We start from the raw sequence: 20,365 nt of genomic DNA, 5'->3' as shown, positions 1-20,365 counted from the left end.
AGATGGAAAATGCTACTAAAACACATTGAGCCATTCATTCCAACAGGAAATATTAAACATTTTAAATTTAAGGAATCTATTAAATTGAAAAATGTTTATAGCATTAAAATTAAAATTTTCAGTCATTATAGTGATTATCTTTAACTAAAATTCATATCAATCTTGAAAAATTTATGTCTGACACTGAAGTAAAAAATTTCAAATTAATTATATTTCATATTTTACAAGTTAAGAACTGCATAGAATTTCTTATTCAAGTGTCAGCTTCAAAATTCAGTCATATTTACATTTAAATTGTAAACAAATTCACAGAGTTCAGACAATTATCAATCAATTAAATGAGTAATCGTTTTCTGCTTTTGTGCGATTTACATCAGACACCCACAATTAAATCCATTTATTTTAACTTATTATAATCAGTTTTTACAAAATAAACTGTTTTTCGATTGGTTATGATGTAATAATATTTAATATTAAAATTTGATGATTATAACTTATGTTTTATGAGCTAATTTTTCTAAGGAATTCATGTTAATTTTTTATGCATGACACCATGGAATTGCCTATTTTCAAGAAGAAAAACAATTAAATAATCTAAACAAAAAAAAACATGGGGTTAGATAAGAATTCTTTAAATATTCTAATTTCTAATAAGAAAAAAAAATTAAAGAATTTTATTTAGTGTTTTTCTATAGAATATGCAACAAGAAATTCGACAATTTTGCCTCTGCGAATACTGAATATCTCTTAAAATAATAGGGCTAATTCAAAGTAAACAACATTATTAAAAAAAAATTCTTAAGATATTGGTTTAAAGAAAAAAATATCAATGAATTTCATAAAGAGCACTGTTTGGATAAAATAAAGTATAAAATGGCTCTATATTGAAATGTAAATAAATATAAAAATTTACTGATGTGTAATCACCCGGAGTTATTTTCTTTTGCTTAATGAAAAGATATTAAACAGTACTTATCCAAGATATTTTTGGGTCACTCAGTATTTTTTTTCTATTTGGTACTTCAAGGTTGAAAAAGGCATAAATTCTATAAATTGAAATTCAGCCCAACAGAGTTGGATATTTGGTTTCGAATTGATGTATGGTATTTTAGTGTGGAAAGGCGATACAAATATGACTTGTACGGAATTTGTTTCTTCAATTGTTCCATCTTGCAATCATTAAAAGATTTTTTTTAAAAATTTCATTGATTTTTTTATTGTTTTAAATTCCGACGTTTTAGTTTTCAGATTGCTGTTCAGATGCTTAAAACTAATGATAAAGAATATTAATAAATAAATTTCAAATTTTAAAACAAAAAAGTATGGGATAAATTTATTCATAGGAAGAGTCATGAAAAATTGAATTTACATGTGGTTAACAAGCTAATGTTATTTTAGTTTCCAAATAAATATGTGAGAGAGATTTAACATTGATTGTGTAGTCTCAAGTCGTGTAAGTCTCATGTTTGTGGTTATCGTATGACTTAGTTGTCTCTGGTCGTGATATTCTGAAGTCTTGGATATTCTAAAGGCTTGGAAGTCTAATTCTGTGGTAGTCTCAGGTATTCTCTGGTGGTATTCTCCAGTTGGTCTCAGGTTGTGTTCTCTGGTCGAATCAGTCTCAGTTTGTGTTAGTCTCAAGTTACGGTAGTTTCAGGTCGTTTGTGAGTCTCAAGTCATAAAAGTTTTAAGTGGCGGTAGTCTCAATGCGTAGTAGTCTCAAAGCGTGGAAGTCTCTATAGTCTTGTTACAGTCTCAAATCGATGTATAGTTCTTATCAAATTTTGGAACTCATGTCTGGTATGGCCAATGCCCTTTCCGTAGGTCAAATCACCTTTTTTGGCAGCCTGTTGCATGGCCACCAATGCATTTTATAGCATCAGAAAAAAAGTTTTAGTATTTTTTAGTAGTAATAAATTACTTTCTTCGTATATTGCTCACTTAAGCAGTAGATTTTCCTAAAAAACATTTTCGTCGTAATAGCGGTAAGATAGTAATTTTTAAATCGTTATATAAATATTTTTGGAATCTTCAATGACAAAATTTTGTCAGCAACTTGCCGTAATAGTGAATTTCTTATTACATGTCGAACTTGTTGAATCGAACTTTTACTGTACTTAACACTTTATATACCAATTTATTAAAAAAATTATCAAAAGAGTGAGAAACTTTTTTGTCCCATTAAATATAGTCTATTTTTCACTTTGACAAATACTTTTCTAAAAAAATTAAATGTTATTTTCCTATTTTTCATAAAATTCTCAATATGGATTTTACAACTCTTAATAAAATTTTAATTTAAGTCAAGCATTTAATACTTTGTTTCTTAACTAGTTGAAAATATTAATGAATCAGTAAGAAAATATGAAAGACTTGCTTGCAAAATTGATCTTAATAGAAAGCTGAAAATTGAGGAATGAAATTGAGGAATAATAAAATAGCTTCCTAGAACGACTTACCAACATATAAACGGTTACATTGATGTTAAACTTTAAATAATCGTGTGTTGGCAACTAGTAATAATAAACGTAAAGTCATATTACAGGGACAGGCAAGTTCAAATGGGATATTTTGTTCCGTTTCAGTGTTTTATGGAAATATTATTAGTTCAACTTAAAAGTCTGATCGGTACATAAAGGGTTATACAGTATCAAAAATTTATTAATATAATTTTTCGAATGATTTGAATTGATATATTCATAACTTCATTGAAATCGTATTACTTTTTTTGAGTTTTATCCTTCAGATTCTTGTCTTTATGATGAGGATGGCATATAATTGGCAGGTATTTTGCGATGCTCCATAGTTCTGGTAATAATATGATTTGCTGATTCTTTTCTGATAAATGAGGGGGGGGGAGATTATAAGCAATGCTAACCTACGACATTGTAATAGGCTACGGTAGGAAAAATTCGTACTTGAAGTATCTAAGTCGTAAATTGCAATTTCTAAGTAAAAGTTAAGTAAAACTAGTTTTGGTGGTACAATTAACGAGTTGACTAACGAAAACAAACTATGGGCGTGATGATTTATTACGATGAGATTAAAATTCAAACTTTCAAATCATAAAGAAAACTAAACATTGCTTTTTCCGCAACTCTTCGTTAGGTAAAATAACATATACTTGGGCTAACAATTTCATACAAAGGGCAAACGTCCGCTCTGAAAATTCAAACTTGCTTCTAGTTAAGACACTTTACTTAAGATAATTACTTGAGATAATTACATGGCATATGTGTAGACATAAAAGTGTAAATAATGTTTTGGTAGAATTTTTTTTTTATATCGTATTACTCAATGTTTAAAAATTCATTATTTCCGTAACTTACAATTGGTCCTGTAAAAGTCTTAAGCGTCCACGGTGAGAATTTTAATTTTTAAAGATTGGTAACAAGGTTCAAACTTTTTCCAACGTCATCAAGTCACCACATTTTTTGCTTTCTTTTTGTGGCTTCTCTTACAAAACTTTTGGGCGAATTATTTGCAATAATTCGCTAACGTTTCACAGCAAAATTCAAACTTGTAGTTTCGATCACAAATTTAACCAAAAGTAAATTTTGCTTAAACTTTTTATGATTTTTTAGCTGAGCGAAATATTGCAAAATTAGTGAAAAATTGTTATCAGCCAGTGGCATTTTTATAAGGGCCCCAAAAATTAGAAATTTAAAACAATATCCAAAGCTATCCATATTATTTATGTAAAGCATTTCTCAAAATATCAAATACACTACACGATTCATTTCTAAGATGGAGAAAAAAAAATTCTGTACCTCTTTAAGTAGTTTTGTTTAAAATTTTAGCCTAGTATAAATAATGTTTTTATCTTATACAATTTAGGGCTTAATCTTTTAAACCAGTAATGCTAAATAAAATTTGTGTTAGTTTGGAATCATAAAGTTTATTAGATACTAAACAAAACTGATATTATTGGGATTAATATAACGCGATATGATTTATTAAATTATTTTTTTAACATCCATAGATTAAAATTTGATGGGAAATTAACTTGATTTTGAAATGAATCTTTGATAACGAAATTCAGTTCCCCTGAAATACGGCTCTAGTGTAAAATAAAATTGTTCAGAGTTTCATTATTCAAAAATGAGAAATACGTACAATCGTAGCTGACATGAAACTTTTAAATAGATTATTGCAAATAAAACATTTAGGAGAAAAAAAGAGGATCAGAAATCCATATTACTGTACAAACTCTGCAAATTCCAGATATGCGAAAGTTTCATGTACTCGAAAACTGTAAATCTCTATTTTTTTTTAATGTTACTCAATCTTCTGGAGAAAACAAAATGCTGCGTCTTACAGGAAACAAATTATGGCGATCAACGCTTATCAAAAATTTTAAAGAAAAGGAGAGAAAAAACTATAATAGTTGTCCCCAAATATTAAGTGAATTAAAAGAATTGAAATTATTAAGTGGAGGGGAAAAAGTAAGAAGAATATGCAAATACCTTACTTAATTTTCAACTATATTTATTAAAAGTTTTGAGCAAATTATCAGCCTTTCATGTTAGCTTACATAATAGACTAAAAAACACTGCAATTGAAAAAAAAGTTTACATTTATAGAAAAAATGAAATGACAAAATTAAAAAAAACGCAAGAAATAGAAAAAAACATATATCAGAATCATCACTTATAGCAAAATAATAAAGATACCGAGGAATAAAACAAAAACAATATAAATGTAGTTCTAAAAACGATACTAACAGTGTTTCTGACAGTTATGAATGAAGCAAAAGAGGAAAATAGATCGTTTTCATTTGAAAAGCAAAATTTTATTTCTACATATTATCCAGGAAAAAGAGGAGATAAAAAAATTAAATCATCAGTAATGCTCTTAAAAAATAACGCGTCGTAATAAAAACGTCGATAGAAACAAAAAATTTCAAACAAAGAATAGCAAAAAAAAAAAACAGTTCTAAAATCTCAATTTTTCAGATTACGGGAAAAACTACCACGTCTTTGTATAAACAAAGATTAAGAACAAATTATAGAAAAAGAAAAAATGGAGAAAAAAAATTCTTAATTCTTAAAGCAAAACTTAAAAGCCGAAAGTTTTAGAGCGAAGCGACGATAGAAAAGTCTATCAAAAAAACACATAAAAATGCACCTGAATAAAATTGCCATTAAAAACAATAATTTAGAATTCAATTCTAATAAAAAAATTATTTTTCACACTGTAAATATCTTTTTTTCGTTTTGCTGCAAGTGGAAAAGATAAAAAAAGTTTTATTCGTCATTAAAATCTTATTTAGTCATCTTGTAACGTCTGCGAATGAAAGAATGCGTACCATGCCCGGATGGCCCAGTTGATAGAGCGTTGGGCCCATGTCGAAGTGGTCGTGAGTTCGATCCCCAACTGCCAACGGCTCTCCCCGTGCAGTAAATGGTGACTGATAGTGCACGTTAAATCTGACAGGTCACAAAATCCTCCATGTTTCCTTAGCAAATCATACTGCTAGGGAAACTGAATTGGAAATAGATCGTTCTCTGGTGCAGGTCAAAATTATGATCTGTGGATGTATGAATGGATCCACCCTTCAAACGGGCTGCGACGTGTGAGTCTGAAGTAGCCTTCTTGGCCACAGATGGAACTACTTTGCTTCACCCAACGAGCTTGATGGTATAGGCAAGTTACATAAGAAACAACAACGAGAATGCGTGCAATGAAAGTTTCAGTGAAAATAGCATCTTTCTTGCGTAATACAAGAAGTCTTTATTATAGTACTTTATTTATGAAAACCTTTAGCGTGGCGGACAGCTGGCCGCCTTAATCGACTAGTCCTAAATAAATGATAGCTAACTTTTGTCCAAAAAAATTATGAATTTTGCTTAAAAATATTAGTTTATTCCCATGCTGCACAATCCATCCAGCAGACGTCTAGAATTCTTCCACATTATCCATAAGACATCGTGGACCAAACATCGACGTCTACTAGACGTTTTCTAATAACTTATTTATATGTAATCCACAATGACTTAAGTATAGACGTCTTATAGATAACTATGATTGACGTAATATGGCTAATACAAACGGTGGGCTTTAGCAGACGTCTACGAAACAACCATCAAGAAACGTATCTTAGAAGGTTTCTCGTAGTCGAAATTTAGACGTAGGATTGAACCGAAATTAATAGCTTGATGAATGAACACATTTAATTACAACTATTTACATTTATTTATAATTTATACACAATGTGTTTCAGTTAAATTTGGCATCAAATATTTATGATGCGTACTGCAAAAAAAACAATATAAAGAAAAGCAATTCCAAAATTAAGGATGAAAATTAATGTTGCTAATTACAATTTAAAAGCTGAAAAATTTAATATTGCTTTTAAATATTGGTCAATATTAAGACAGTATAAGCCCACGGATAACCTGCTGAAAAATATGGTGGCCACAACAGATTTTTGTAAACATTTGATAAATTAAAGCAAAGGATAACAAAATACAGTCGTACTTTCTGATGAGCTTACATGTCTGCACATCTGCAACTATAAATATATAAATCAATGCTTGTGTGCGCATTTCAAAAGAACGCCCCCCATTGGCCATTAAAGGACAAGGAGCTAGAGATGGAATCCAACCCACTAACTTAATACTTCAAATTATTTAGTCGGTTAAACGTGAAGACGCATGAAGTATTGCCATGATTTATTCAGTCGTACATACATATATGCTCAGTACAAAGTAATATTTCTTTAGAACTCAAAAAAATCAGATGTTACAAAATAAGGAAGCACAGACTCAAAGATTATGTCTAGATTCGAACCCACTGATTCGAATTCCACGCGGCCAATAATTTTTTCAAATTATAATTTTTTCAAATAATCATTTTTTAAGTAAAAATTTTTTAAGTAAAAATTTTTTAAGTAAGCATTTTTGAGTAAGCATTTTAAGTAAACATTTCGCTTAATCATATGTTGCTTAATCACTTTTTACGTAATCACTCCTTACGTAATCACTCCTTACGTAATCACTCTTTACGTAATCACTTTTACGTAATGATTTTTTTTTAACTTGATCATTTTTTACGTAATCACTTTCTTGCGTTCACTATCTTGCGTTTTTGCGTTCGAGCCTCCACTAAGACTAGATTACAACGAAAACGTTAAAAAAAAAAAAATTTAAAGTCTGAATTTTGTTTCCCAAAACAAAACAAAAAAATCGTTATTCCACCCAAAAAATATGACCAAAAGGAGTTTTAGCTTATTTTGACCTAGACAACACGCTTAAATTTTAACTCTAAACAATAGCCTTTTGTTTTTTAATAGTTATTTCATCCACTAAAAAAATACGGAAATAGTATTTAATTTTATTTTTAACCAAGAAACTATGAATTAGAATTTTCCCTTTAAACGTTAAATTTTTGTAGAAAATCGTTAACCAAGCAAATTTTTTGTTAACCCATCAGACAAAAATCAAAAATGTATTGAGATCCATCTCTTTTGAGTTACCCTCTTTCTAGCTGTTCTTGCGCATTTTTGAACTTGTGAGCTTTTGAAATACCTATTATATGTTGTATATTGTAATACTTATTATATACTATAGATTATTATATATTATATTTGATTTCTAATTTTTTCCTTGCAATTTTAGGTTTACTTTTGTAAGAGAGAAGAGAAAAATCCTGTAATGGCAACTAAAATGCGACTATTTGGTATTAAGTTCGATGCGAGGTAACTATGTCTACTATTTTAACAAAAAATAGCTATAAATTACAATTAACAGAAAAAGGACAACTTTAAAAACAAATTTGTATAAAATATCAGATTTAAAAAATAATAAAAATCATATGAAAAGCTGAAAAGCAATGGATAAATTCATAAAAAAATGCACGGAAACAGATGTGAATTTGTATTGAAAGCTTCGTGAGCAATATCAAAAAAGTGATAATTCAGTTTTTTAATCGCATGTCGAAATATCATATATCAGAATCTTATATTAAAAAGAACCGAAGCAGAACTAACAATGATCAGTGAACGACGTCGATTTATTAGTGAATGCCGCAAATAAAATGCGCCAGAATGTGCTTGTTCTATAATTCAAAATTCAGGTGTCAATCTCGTACAAAAAAAAGTGAAAAACTAAGAGAAAATGATCAGAAATCGACATGGATTTCCAATGGAATAGTCGCTAAATTAAGCGCGTTAAAATGGTATTATTTTATAACTCGGAATTCGAGTATCATAATACGTTAAAAATAGTGGAGTTTCAAAAAACAGGGTCGGAAAAAAAGGAGATTAAAACAACGTAGATTTAAGATCGGAACTTGGTTTTCATACGTCAATATGTGATCACTCAAATTCGAAATTTGCATTTCGTAATAATATCACNTATACTTAATGAACAATTTGACATAAATTTTGTGTATGAAAAAATATCTTTGTCTCTGCAGCTTGAGGAATAGTGTTGAGCGACCACATTCAAAAAGTATTAAAAACAAACTTTAGCGCTGCCTAGGAAGAGGTCACTGCTATGAACGAACTGGAAGACACTTATGACTTTAATCTCAAAAAACTGGAAGGTAAGCTTAAATATCTTCTCATAGGAAAATTTCCTGTCAATTCCTTACTAGTCATGGTGCTTAGTGCTTAATGGTGCTTAATTTCGTTTTTGAAAGCCCTTAAAGGTGTTTTTTTTTTAGTTTTAAAAATTACTCAATTTTCACTTTCCAGAAATGAGATTTTCGCCATGTTTAATGCAAAAGCGTGGTTTTAACATTGTTCTATTCAACGTTTTACATTCATTTGAACACACTGCATTTTAGTGTACCATCAGTAAGTAGCGTATGAAAGCGCCAATCATTTTACATGTTTGATGCAATACTTGCGGGTCCACGTGTGCGTATATTGAGCTGAGTTCGTTGAGATTCTTACCCTCTCATGTGTAACTCCGCTGCATTTTGCAAAATATTTTCAATTTCAGGCTTCATTTTCCACCATCTGAAATCGATCCGAAAAATCTCTCGATCTTTTTATGGTGGCTAATATAATTAAGAAAAGAGTTCTTTGTCAGAAACTAGTTATTTTATCATGATCATATTAAGTCTTTGAAAAATTATTTTGCATTTTGTTAATGTACATAAAGCTTAAAAATATTTTTTGAGTGTTTAAATGTATGCTTAACTGAGTTTTATCACATATTTATTACTTTTATTATTCAATTAAATTTTTATAGCCTCACATTATTTTTAAAAGGTTTTTTTTAAAAAAAAATATAATTTAATCGAAGTTAAAAAAAAGTTTGCAGCATGTGGCTTTTAAATGTCTTAAATAACATCGTTTATTGATATCGGTCACCAACTCACTTACTTGCAAATTTGATCAAGGTAGAAAGCTGAGAATTGAGGAAGGAAATTGAGGAATCGTAAAATGGCGTCTTAGAACGAAATACCAGCATCTAAATAATTACATTGGTGATGTTCAATTTCAAATAATCGTGTGTTGTCACCTAGTAATGATAAACGGAAAATTATATTACAATTTCAATTTCCAATGGGATATTTTGTTCCATTTCAATGCTTTAGGGAAATATTAGCTGGACTTAAAAGTCCCATAAAGGTACATAAAATTTTATATAAACTAAAAGGTACATAAAGTTTTATACAATTTCGAAAATTTATAAATATTTTTTTAAATATTTTGATATAATATGAAAACTTTATTCAAATTAGGCATGATAGTCTTAATGATGAGGATGGCATATAATTGACAGGTATTTTGCGATGCACCATAGTTCTGGTAATAATGTGATATGCTAATTCTTTTCTGACAAATGTGGGGGGGATTATAAGCAATGCTAACGTACGACATTGTAATAGGCGTCGGCAGGGAAAATTCCTACTTAAATTATCTAAGTCATAAATTGTAATTTCTTAGTCAAAAGTTAAGTAAAACTAGTTTCGGTGGTATAGTTGACAAGTTTGCTAACGAACAAAATTGTGGGCCTGACGATTTCTTATGGTGAGCTATCACTTGGAGGCAGAATTCAAACTTTCCAAACACAAAAAAACTAAAAATTGCTTTTCAAACAACTCTTTGGTAGGTAAAATGCATACACTTGGGCTTACAATTTCCTAAAAAGGGCAAACGTCCGCTCTTAAAATTCAAACTTGTTGTGTCAAATTATGACATGAGATATGTGCAGAGATAAAAATGTAAAAAAATATTTTGGTAGAAAAATGTTTTTTTATATTGTATAACTCAATGTTTAATTTTTATTTCTGTAACTCACAATTGATCCAGTAGAAGTCTTAAGCGTCTACGTTGAGAATCTTAATTGCTAAAGATTAGTTGCAAGGTTCAAACTTTTTCCTACGTCATCAAGTCAGAATTTTTTTTTTTGTGGCTTCCCCTACGAAAATTTTGGGTGAACTATTTTTAATAATTCGCTATCGTTTTGCATCAAAATTCAAATTTGGGATTTCGATGACAAATTTAACTTAAAAGTAAATTTTGCTTAAATTTTTTATGATTTTTTTGCTGAGCGAAATAAGACAAAATTAGTAAGAAATTGTTGCCAGCATTTTTTATAAGAGCCACTGTTTCTAAAATTGAAAATTTAAAACGATTAAAATAGCAATCCATATTATTTATGCAAAGCATTTCTCAAAATATAAATCTTTTGAACCAGTTATGCTAGATAAAATTTGTGTTATTTTCGAATCGTAAAGTCTATTAGATACTAAACAAAGCAGATATTATTGGGATTAATATAGCGCAATATATTTTGTTAAATAATTTTTTTTTACCATCCATAAATTAAAATTTGATGTGAATTTAACTTGATTTCGAAATGAATCTTGGATAACGAATTCCAGTGTGCCTGAAATACTGATCTAGTGTAAAATAAAACTGTTCAGAGTTTCATTATTCAAAAATGATAAATGCGTGAAAACCTAACTGACCTGAAGAGACAAAAAACTATAATAGTTGTTCCTAAATATTAAGTGAATTAAATGAATTGAAATTGTTAAGTAGAGGGGAAAAAGTAAGAAGAATATGCAAATACCTTACTTAATTTTCATCTATATTTATTAAAAGTTTTGAGCAAATTATCAGTTTTTCATGTTAGCTTACATAATATACTAAAAAACACTTCGATTAAAAAAAAACACACGCTTACATTTCTTAAAAAAAATGAAATGGAAAAATAAAAGAAATGCAAGACATGGAAAAAAAATATATATCAGAATCACCACTTATATCAAAATAATAAAGATAGCGAAGAATAAATCAAAAACAATATAAAGCAGGCATAAAAACGATACTAACAGTGTTTCTTACAGTTATGAATGAAGCGAAAGAGGAAAATGGATGGTTTTGAATTCAAAAGCAAAATTTTATTTTTCCATATTATCTTGGAAAAAATGGAAATAAAAAAAATTAAATCATCAGAAATGCTCTTAAAAAATAACGCGTAATAAAAGCGTCGATAGAAACAAAAAATTTTAAATAAAGAATAGCAACAAAAAAAAACAACAAAAAAAACAGTTCTAAAATCTCAATTTTTCTTATTACCACAATTTCGCAAAATATTCTATTAGAATTCAAAGCAATAATTAATTCAAAACAAAATATTCTATTAGAATCAGTTGAAAAATATATGTAAACAAAGATAAAAAAAAAGTTATAGAAAAAGAAAAAAAATGGACGAAAAAAAATCGTTATTTTTTTATTACCACAATTTCGCAAAATATTCTATTAGAATTCAAAGCAATAATTAATTCAAAACAAAATATTCTATTAGAATCAGTTGAAAAATATATGTAAACAAAGATAAAAAAAAAATTATAGAAAAACAAAAAAATGGACAAAAAAAAATCGTTATTTTCTTATTACCACAATTTTGCAAAATATTCTATTAGAATTCAAAGCAATAATTAATTCAAAACAAAATATTCTATTAGAATCGGTTGAAAAATATATGTAAACAAAGATTAAAAAAAAATTATAGAAAAAGGAAAAAAAGGACGGAAAAAATTCGTTAAAGCAGAACTTAAAAGCCGAAAATTTTAGAAAGAAACGACGATAGAAAAAGTCTAAAACAACTCCTAAAAATGCACCTGAATAAAATCGCCGTTAAAAACAATAATTTAGAATTTAAATCTAATAAAATAAATTTTTTTATTCTCAAAAGAAACCTTTATCACTGTAAATATCTTTTTTTCGTTTCGCCGCAAGTGAAGAAGATAAAAAAAAAGTTTTATTCGTCATTAAAATCCTATTTAGTCATTTTGTAACTTCTGCGAATGAAAGAATGCGTGCCATGCCGGGATAGCCTGGTTGATAGAGCGTTGGGCCCATGTCCAAGTGGTCGTGAGTTCGATCCCCGTGCAGTAAATGGTGACTGGTGCACGTTAAATCTGACGGGTCGCAAAATCCTTCATATTTCCTTAACAAATCATACTTCTAGGGGATCTGAATTGGAAATCGATCGTTCTCTGGTTCAGGTCAATATTATGATCTGTGGATGCATGAATGGGTCCACCCTTCAAACGGGCTGCGGCGTGTGTGTCTGAAGTCACGCACGTCGTCTTGATCATAGATGGTAGATTATAGATGGAGCTACTGAAAAACAAGAAACGCACCCTCAGCTTTAAAATTCGCTTAGTTTCACCCAACAGGCTTGCTAGTATGGGTGAGTGACATTAGAAACAACAATAACAACAAGAATGTGTGGAATGAAAGTTTCGGTGAATATGGCATATTTCTTGCGTAATACGAAATGTCGAAATCACTGATTTTGGAGCACATGGGGCAATTTTGGCGGAATAGAGTCGCGTCAGGTTGCGAATGGCAGGCATTTGTTTAATCGCCATTTTTTATATATTTTATTCTCCTTGTTGCCGGTGGCGACTGATAACTCATCCCTATGTTTAGAGGGCTAACTATGGTTGACGGAGGTATGGGGAAGAATTGGACGCATTGAACAGTATTGTAATAAGATTTTTCTTCGAATAAATAAGTATATAGTGACCACATATTCATATGCGTGTTAAATTTATTATTATTTAAAAGGCTGATATTTTATTCCTATCTTATTGATTACTTTGCATTTTATAGGATAGGATGTTGTCTTTGATGGAGAATTGTATTTTGTGATTCGTCATAGCTCTGGTAAGAATTATTACTCTAGTGCTTCAATACATTTTCAGACAGTTCAAATACAGTCGAACCTCGTTAACTCGAACCTCGATTTCACGAATTTTTCGATATCTCGAAGAAAAAAAAATTCCCTTCAAATTTCCTATACACTCAATGCTAAAAAAAACTTTTTTTCTAATCCCTCGATAACTTGAATCCTTTTCCTCCATAAATAGTGTAGATTTTTCTTCTGAGATTAANTCATTAAGTCGAACCTCGATTTCACGAATTTTTCGATATCTCGAAGAAAAAAAAATTCCCTTCAAATTTCCTATAACCTTTCCTATTTTTTTAACTCAATGTTAAAAAAAACTTGATTTCACGAATTTTTTTTTCTAATCCCTCGATAACTTGATTTTTTTTCCTCCATAAATAGTGTAGATTTTTCTTCTGAGATTAAAAAACTATTCCAAAAAAAAAAAAAAAANAAAAATAAAAAAAAAATTAAGAATAGAAAACCAATTCTCATTATGATAAACTCTTTTTAAAAAATGGGCATAAAGACGTCAGTGGCATGGAATGATGTGTCTTTCTCTACGATGATGAATGGTTTCAAGAAGGCTGGATTCATTAAAGATCACGAAAGTAGTCAAACAATCAATATCGTTAATTCTGCTGAAAACTACACCGAAAATGATTGGGACAGATTGAACGGACTCATGAAACTTGATTACATGCAATTTCATGACTTTGTAAACGTAGATGATGCTGTAACGGTGTGTGGTCAGTGGGATGACAATGATATCATCGCTAAAAGGAAAGCTTCTTGTGAACTATCAGAAGAAGAGGATGAGGAAATCGAAGATTTAGCACCCAATGTTACTAACAAACAAGCACTTTCTGCAGTGGACACTGTAAGGAGATTTATTGAGAGGCAGCCAAATATGTCAGAGGAGACATTTAAAGCTATAGTCCACTTAGAAAGTGTTACGAACTACCTTACACATCTCTAAAGCAAACAACAATTGAATCTTTTTTTTAAATCGAAGTGTAAAAAGTGTTTTAAGAATAAATATGGAATAGTAAATAAGGTATTAAAGAGCATTTTTCTTTATTCTACCATCGAAAACATGCGATTTTTGATAATTCGAATTTTCGGTATCTCGAATTTTGTATCCTCTGCCTTCAAGTTTGAGATATCGAGGTTTGACTGTATAACGAAAGAGAACTGTAGTTGTAACGAAAGAGAACTGTAGTGTAGAACTGTTTCGACTGTAAGTCGAAAAGAGAAATGAGATTTGCTTACTTTTTCGGGCAAAGTGAGTGAAAGGTTATGAGCGATGTCTGATAACAGAAATTGAAATAAATTCAAGCTCAAATTTACGGATATATCATAATTTAATTATATTATGAATATTTTAAGCTCATCTTTTACATAAGTAACGTTTGAATTTGGCTTAAAGTGAAGACAAGTAAGCCCTCCGATAAACTGGCTCCTACAATCTCCTAATTTCTAATGCAGTCCCTAGTTATGAATCCCTAGTTACGTCCTAGTTGACATGCGACACTGAATTCCCATTATTTTTAGTTATGGTTACGGGCTACTAAAATGGACTTAGGTTTAGAGGTCCATTTCTAATTTGTTGTTTCTAGGTCATAATTTAGGTAAAAATTTTTTGTCATAATTTTTTTGGTGGGAATATTAAGGAACCTTTTGTCGCGCTGATTACTAATACTAAATATTTCTTACAATTCGTGAATTCAAAATGCAACCTTATAGTTTCTAGGCCGAAAGTTACCTAAAACTTGTTTTGCAAAGTTTTTTTCATTTAAGACAGTTAACGATTTCCTTAATGATCTAAGCGTTTGGTCGCAAAATTCAAACCTGTAGTTTCGTACATATTAAGTCGTACATTTTTGAGAAACTTGTATTGGCCATAACTTTTTCCGGAGTGAGAGCTAACGATATGTTTTGTTAAAGCAGCATATGCTCTAACAATTTTGTGCGGTAAGCATTTGTTTTGAGGAAAAATTTCCTTCTAGATTAAAAGTTTGCAAAAGCTTGTTTTAGTCATATTTTTTAATAGGTATGATAATGAAAACTTTGTTGCGCCAACAGTTATTTGCAATTTTTTCTCATAATATTACAGTTTCTATGTAATAAATGAGCTAAAACTTGTTTTGACCATACTTTTTTTATTAATGGGTGGTCTAACAAAACTTTATAAGACTAACAAAACTTTATATATTAACTAAAAAACTATTTAATACAATTGATAAATATTTTTAAGTAGTATTCCAAACTTTTAAGGCAAAAGTTATCTTACGCTTATTTTTTCTACAACCTAATTTTTGCTGATGACATAAAGAAAGTTTTCGTTGGGATGACAATTTTGTTTAATGAGGTAACTTCTGGAGGTGAAATTGAAACTTACTGTTTCTAGGTAAAAATTAAGATAAACTTTGCTTTGATTGTTCTTGGAGTCCCGCAGTGAACTGATCGTAAAGACACTGTTCCCAATAATACACCTAAGTCAAGCATCACTGGCTGCGGTCAGTAAGCGGGTAGGTGACCAGTTTAATCAGTCTTCGTAGGGACCGAAGGTGCACGATATCGGTCCTAGTTAAATTGTTCTACCGTAAAGTGCGCGACTTCAAGTGCAGGTCGTCGGGCGACCGAATCAGGGGAGCCATCCTCTCTGCAGAGGATCAAATTTGCGATGGCATGTCTTCAGATTATCCTCAGAGATGTTTCCCAGACCGTCGACAATAGCCCATTGTGCAGTTCTAGTGCGACGTAAATAAAATACCTACCTACCTACTTTGTTTTTGGATGACTCCTATAATTTGTTATAATGGGCAAAAATTTGAGTGTGAAATTCGAGATTGAATTTCTTAAATAATAAGTTAGCTGAAATTTGCTCTGGTGGAAACTAATGTTGTGGATGGGTTAAGAAAACTTCACATATGTCTTAAGATTTCCTTGAAATGTTTGGAATGAAATTAAATGTTTGGAATTGAAATTTAAACTTGCGATTTATCGATCAGGAATCAGCTAAAGCATGTATTGACCATACCTTTTTTTAATTTGATAATTTTGCAAAATTCAAACTTTACTTTCTGTGCTATAAAATAGCTAAAGTTTTCCATAATTTTGTTTAAATAAGCTCAGAAGCTTATAATGTAATAAAAGTAATGAGCAATGCGAAAGATACGAAATTTCTTTTAATTTTTATAGACTAAGGACTTACTGCAATGAGCTAATGCTATACCCTTGCCGTCGGGATGACCGTTTGAGGTTTTCGGGGTTTTCTTCTTGTAACGCAAATGTGGGTTAGTTCTATCAAAAATTCCTTTACAAAGGCTAGTTTGCCCCAATGCTTGACTGTAAATTGGAGCTGACATGGGCTACTGATTCAATGTTTTACACCAGCTATGAAACAAAATGAGCTAATGTTTAAATGTGAACTATTAACATATGTTTTATTGGTCAAAAGTTACCTTAAACTTATTTTGACACGAACCATTTTGGCACTTATCGCGGTCTAACGTTTGACGATAAAATAAAATGTTGTTGTTTTTGTGTTCGTCTTGAACATTTTTAATTTATAATACAATAATTTATTAACAAATTTAAAATAAATTCATATTATTTTAAAAGTAAAAAAAATAGTTGAAGTACTGTTCCCTTTTATGTATTATACGGCTTAACCGATTATTCGATTTGCACTTTGGATACCGAAAACTATCCTAACATTTTTTTTATCCCTCTTAGAAAAATATATATGTATATGATTCTTTATATTGCATGATTTCCATTATTTAAATTTTGAAATATTAAATGAAAGATTGAAATTGTCTGTAAAAAATGCAAAAAATTGAGAATTTTATCTAAAAGTAAAAATATGTTTAAACTCTATAATATTGGTATACATTACAAATGAGAAAAATGCACTTCATATATTAAATATTTGTTTATTAAAGAAATAGCTTTATTGACTTGTTAATAGAATGTCATTATATTTTCAAACACAAGGTTGATAAATCTATTAAGAGTTACCAGTATTTATATGTTCATCATTTTAGAATAAAAAGATTTGGGACGATATAGTAGTTATAAGTTTCACTTTATTTCCTCAAAATGTGATATTTTTACATCAAACTATTCCTGTTAATTATTTCGAAAAATTCTTTCAGCATTTTACACGAAGTTTCATTAAATGACAACAAATGTCGAGCATATCTTTTCACATACACAAAAAAAAAAAAATGCAAGTGTTACATAGAGAGAAAAACCACGTAAACCTTACATGATTAGCCCGACCGGTAAAGGGATTTTAACCTATGACCCCTTTACAGAGATGATTTTTTATTTCAACTTTTTGGTTGGCTCAAGCTGGGAGTCGAACCCATATAGACCAGTCATCGAACCCAGAAAACCTCATCGTCAAGGAAATTCTTTTTTTCAATTTTGCATTTACAACTACCAATTTTCAACTACGCAGCCTTGTAATTTTGTGTCCCAACCGGAAGACAAGTGATCAAGTATTGCGAGAAATTTGCCTTCATGGAAAGCTTTTTTTGATGGAACTAACCCTCTTTTGTGTTACATGAAGAGGAAAACCACGAAAGCATCCCACGGTTAACCTGATGGCAAGGGGACTCTAACCCATGATCCGTCTGCCACTGAGGATATTTTACGCCAGCACTGTGGTCTATGCTACCTGTAACAGTATTGTTAAGGTTTTATTCACTCAATTGTTTTGTAAAAAAAATATTAATATTCCTTTTTTGACTAAAATATTGGCTAATAGTTAACTTTGTTACATCACAAAATGAAAAAAAATCTTACACTGTCTATCATAGTGCATAATATGTGTATTATTACATTTATGACAAGTTTAATAGCCTTTCTTCTTCTTAAAAAATATTTTTTTATTCTATTATCTGCATATTTTGTACTTTATTCTGTATTTTAACCTGCATGACAACTATGTATAACCTTAATGCCATTAGGAACAATTGAAGTATCTATTTCATTAGAATTATTTGTATCTTTAAGAGAAATAAAATAATTCCAAGAAAATTAAGCAAAAATAATTTAAAATAATAGCTTTATTCACTACTTAATTTTTTTCTTCATTTTTATAAACTGAATAAAATTATTATTTTTTATTTATCTTTATAGTTTCCTATTATATTGTCTTTCAAGCCTTAATGAAACTGTAAGGATTATTTTATTTGCGCTCGTCATTTTTTGTTTATCATATTTTTTTTTATCAATTTAGTAAGATGTAACTTGTTAGAAAGCCTTTTACTTTACAACAGACGCATAACAAATCTAAAAATATAACGTTTCTAATTTAAAATCGTTTTTACTCCTTTCGGTGGTATTCATTTATCTGAATAAAAAAAAAACGATTTTAAGAGGGAAGTTTGCATCCAGCCAATGTTTTGATGTGCCCTCACACCTGTGTTACCAATCTTCCTAAACCTGGAGAAGCTCATTCTGGTAGGAAAATTTTCAAATTTAGAATTTAAAAGTTTTTATATCACTTACTTTTTTTTCAGACTACAATGATTTCAGACTACAATTACTTCTGCAATGATTTTTTCTCTTTTGTCCCTAATGGTGTATTTGGTAAGCATTAGTGGTTAATTTTTTTACTTTTAAGGATTTTTTTAGTGTTTTTTAAAATGATTAAACTGAATTTCCTTTTGGAAAATTTTTCGTGCATAAAATGCTGAACGTGAAAAGTCTACTGGATTAAGTCTAAATGCTTTATTTGTTTCTTCATTGTAAATTACAGGGTGCATAGAGATTTTAAAAACTGCTTAAAGGTGCTTATTTTTGATTTACGTTTTTTAAAAGCCCTTAAAGGCGTTTTTTTTTATTAATGAAACTGTAAGGATTATTTTATTTGTGCTCGTCATTTTTTGTTTATCATATTTTTTTTATCAATTTAGTAAGATTTAACTTGTTACAAAGCCTTTTACTTTACAACAGACGTATAACAAATCTAAAAATATAACGTTTCTAATTTAAAATCGTTTTTACTCCTTTAGGTGGTATTCATTTATCTGAATGAAAAAAAACGATTTTAAGAGGGAAGTTTGCATCCAGCCAATGTTTTGATGTGCCCTCACACCTGTGTTACCAATCTTCCTAAACCTGGAGAAGCTCATCCTGGTAGGAAAATTTTCAAAATTAGAATTTAAAATTTTTTATATCAATTACTTTTTTTTCAGACTACAATGATTTCAGACTACAATTACTTCTGCAATGATGTTTTCTCTTTTGTCCCTAATGGTGTATTTGGTAAGCATTAGTGGTTAATTTTTTTACTTTTAAGGATTTTTTTAGTGTTTTTTAAAATGATTAAACTGAATTTCTTTTTGATAAATTTTTCGTGCATAAAATGCTGAATGTGAAAAGTCTACTGGATTCAGTCTAAATGCTTTATTTGTTTCTTCATTGTAAATTACAGGGTGCATAGAGTTTTTAAAAACTGCTTAAAGGTGCTTATTTTTGATTTACGTTTCTTAAAAGCCCTTAAAGGCGTTTTTTTTTATTCGGGGTTTGTAAAAAGTGCTTAGTTTTGAAAACAGATTTTTTTCCTTTGCCGTGTTGATTCTTGTTCTAAATTACAAAAGATGAAATATTTTCACTGCAATATTTATCAGAAACTAGAATTTATTGAATTTATGTTTATAAATTTTAACGATAGAAAAAAACAAATTTTTATTACTATACAGATCCTAATTATGATTTTTCTGAGAAAGTGCTTAAAAATATGTTTTGAGTGCTTAAAAAGTACTTAAAAGGTGCTTATTTTTTGTTGAAAAATCTGTCTTCGCACCCTGTATTAGTTTATAGTATGCATCTACTCTTGGTTTTTTAAGGTAAACACCAAGATCCTGCATGTGGGTAGCATATTTTTATGTTACCATTACGCATTTTATGTTATAAAAACACAATTGAACTGAGGCTCAGTTTAATCTTTTGCCTTAAATATGAATTTGCTCATGGTGGGACCAAATCTATGTGCCTGAAATACCACTTTTTTACCACAAACAATCTTTGATGTGTCACCTGCCACTACCTATTGTTGTAGTACTTAAATTATTTTTCATTTACTACCAATTTCTGATTTATAAAAATGAATAATAACAGATAGAGATAAGAATAAATTTGAAATGTTATATTTTTACAGTGAAAAAAAACACTCGTTTAAGGACAAACAAACATTAAAAAAG

The sequence above is a fragment of the Parasteatoda tepidariorum genome, chromosome X2 (genome assembly GCF_043381705.1).
Source record: "Parasteatoda tepidariorum isolate YZ-2023 chromosome X2, CAS_Ptep_4.0, whole genome shotgun sequence".
Classification (NCBI taxonomy): Eukaryota; Metazoa; Arthropoda; class Arachnida; order Araneae; family Theridiidae; genus Parasteatoda; species Parasteatoda tepidariorum.
The sequence above is the reverse complement of the archived record's forward strand: the minus strand, read 5'-3'. Positions refer to the sequence as shown.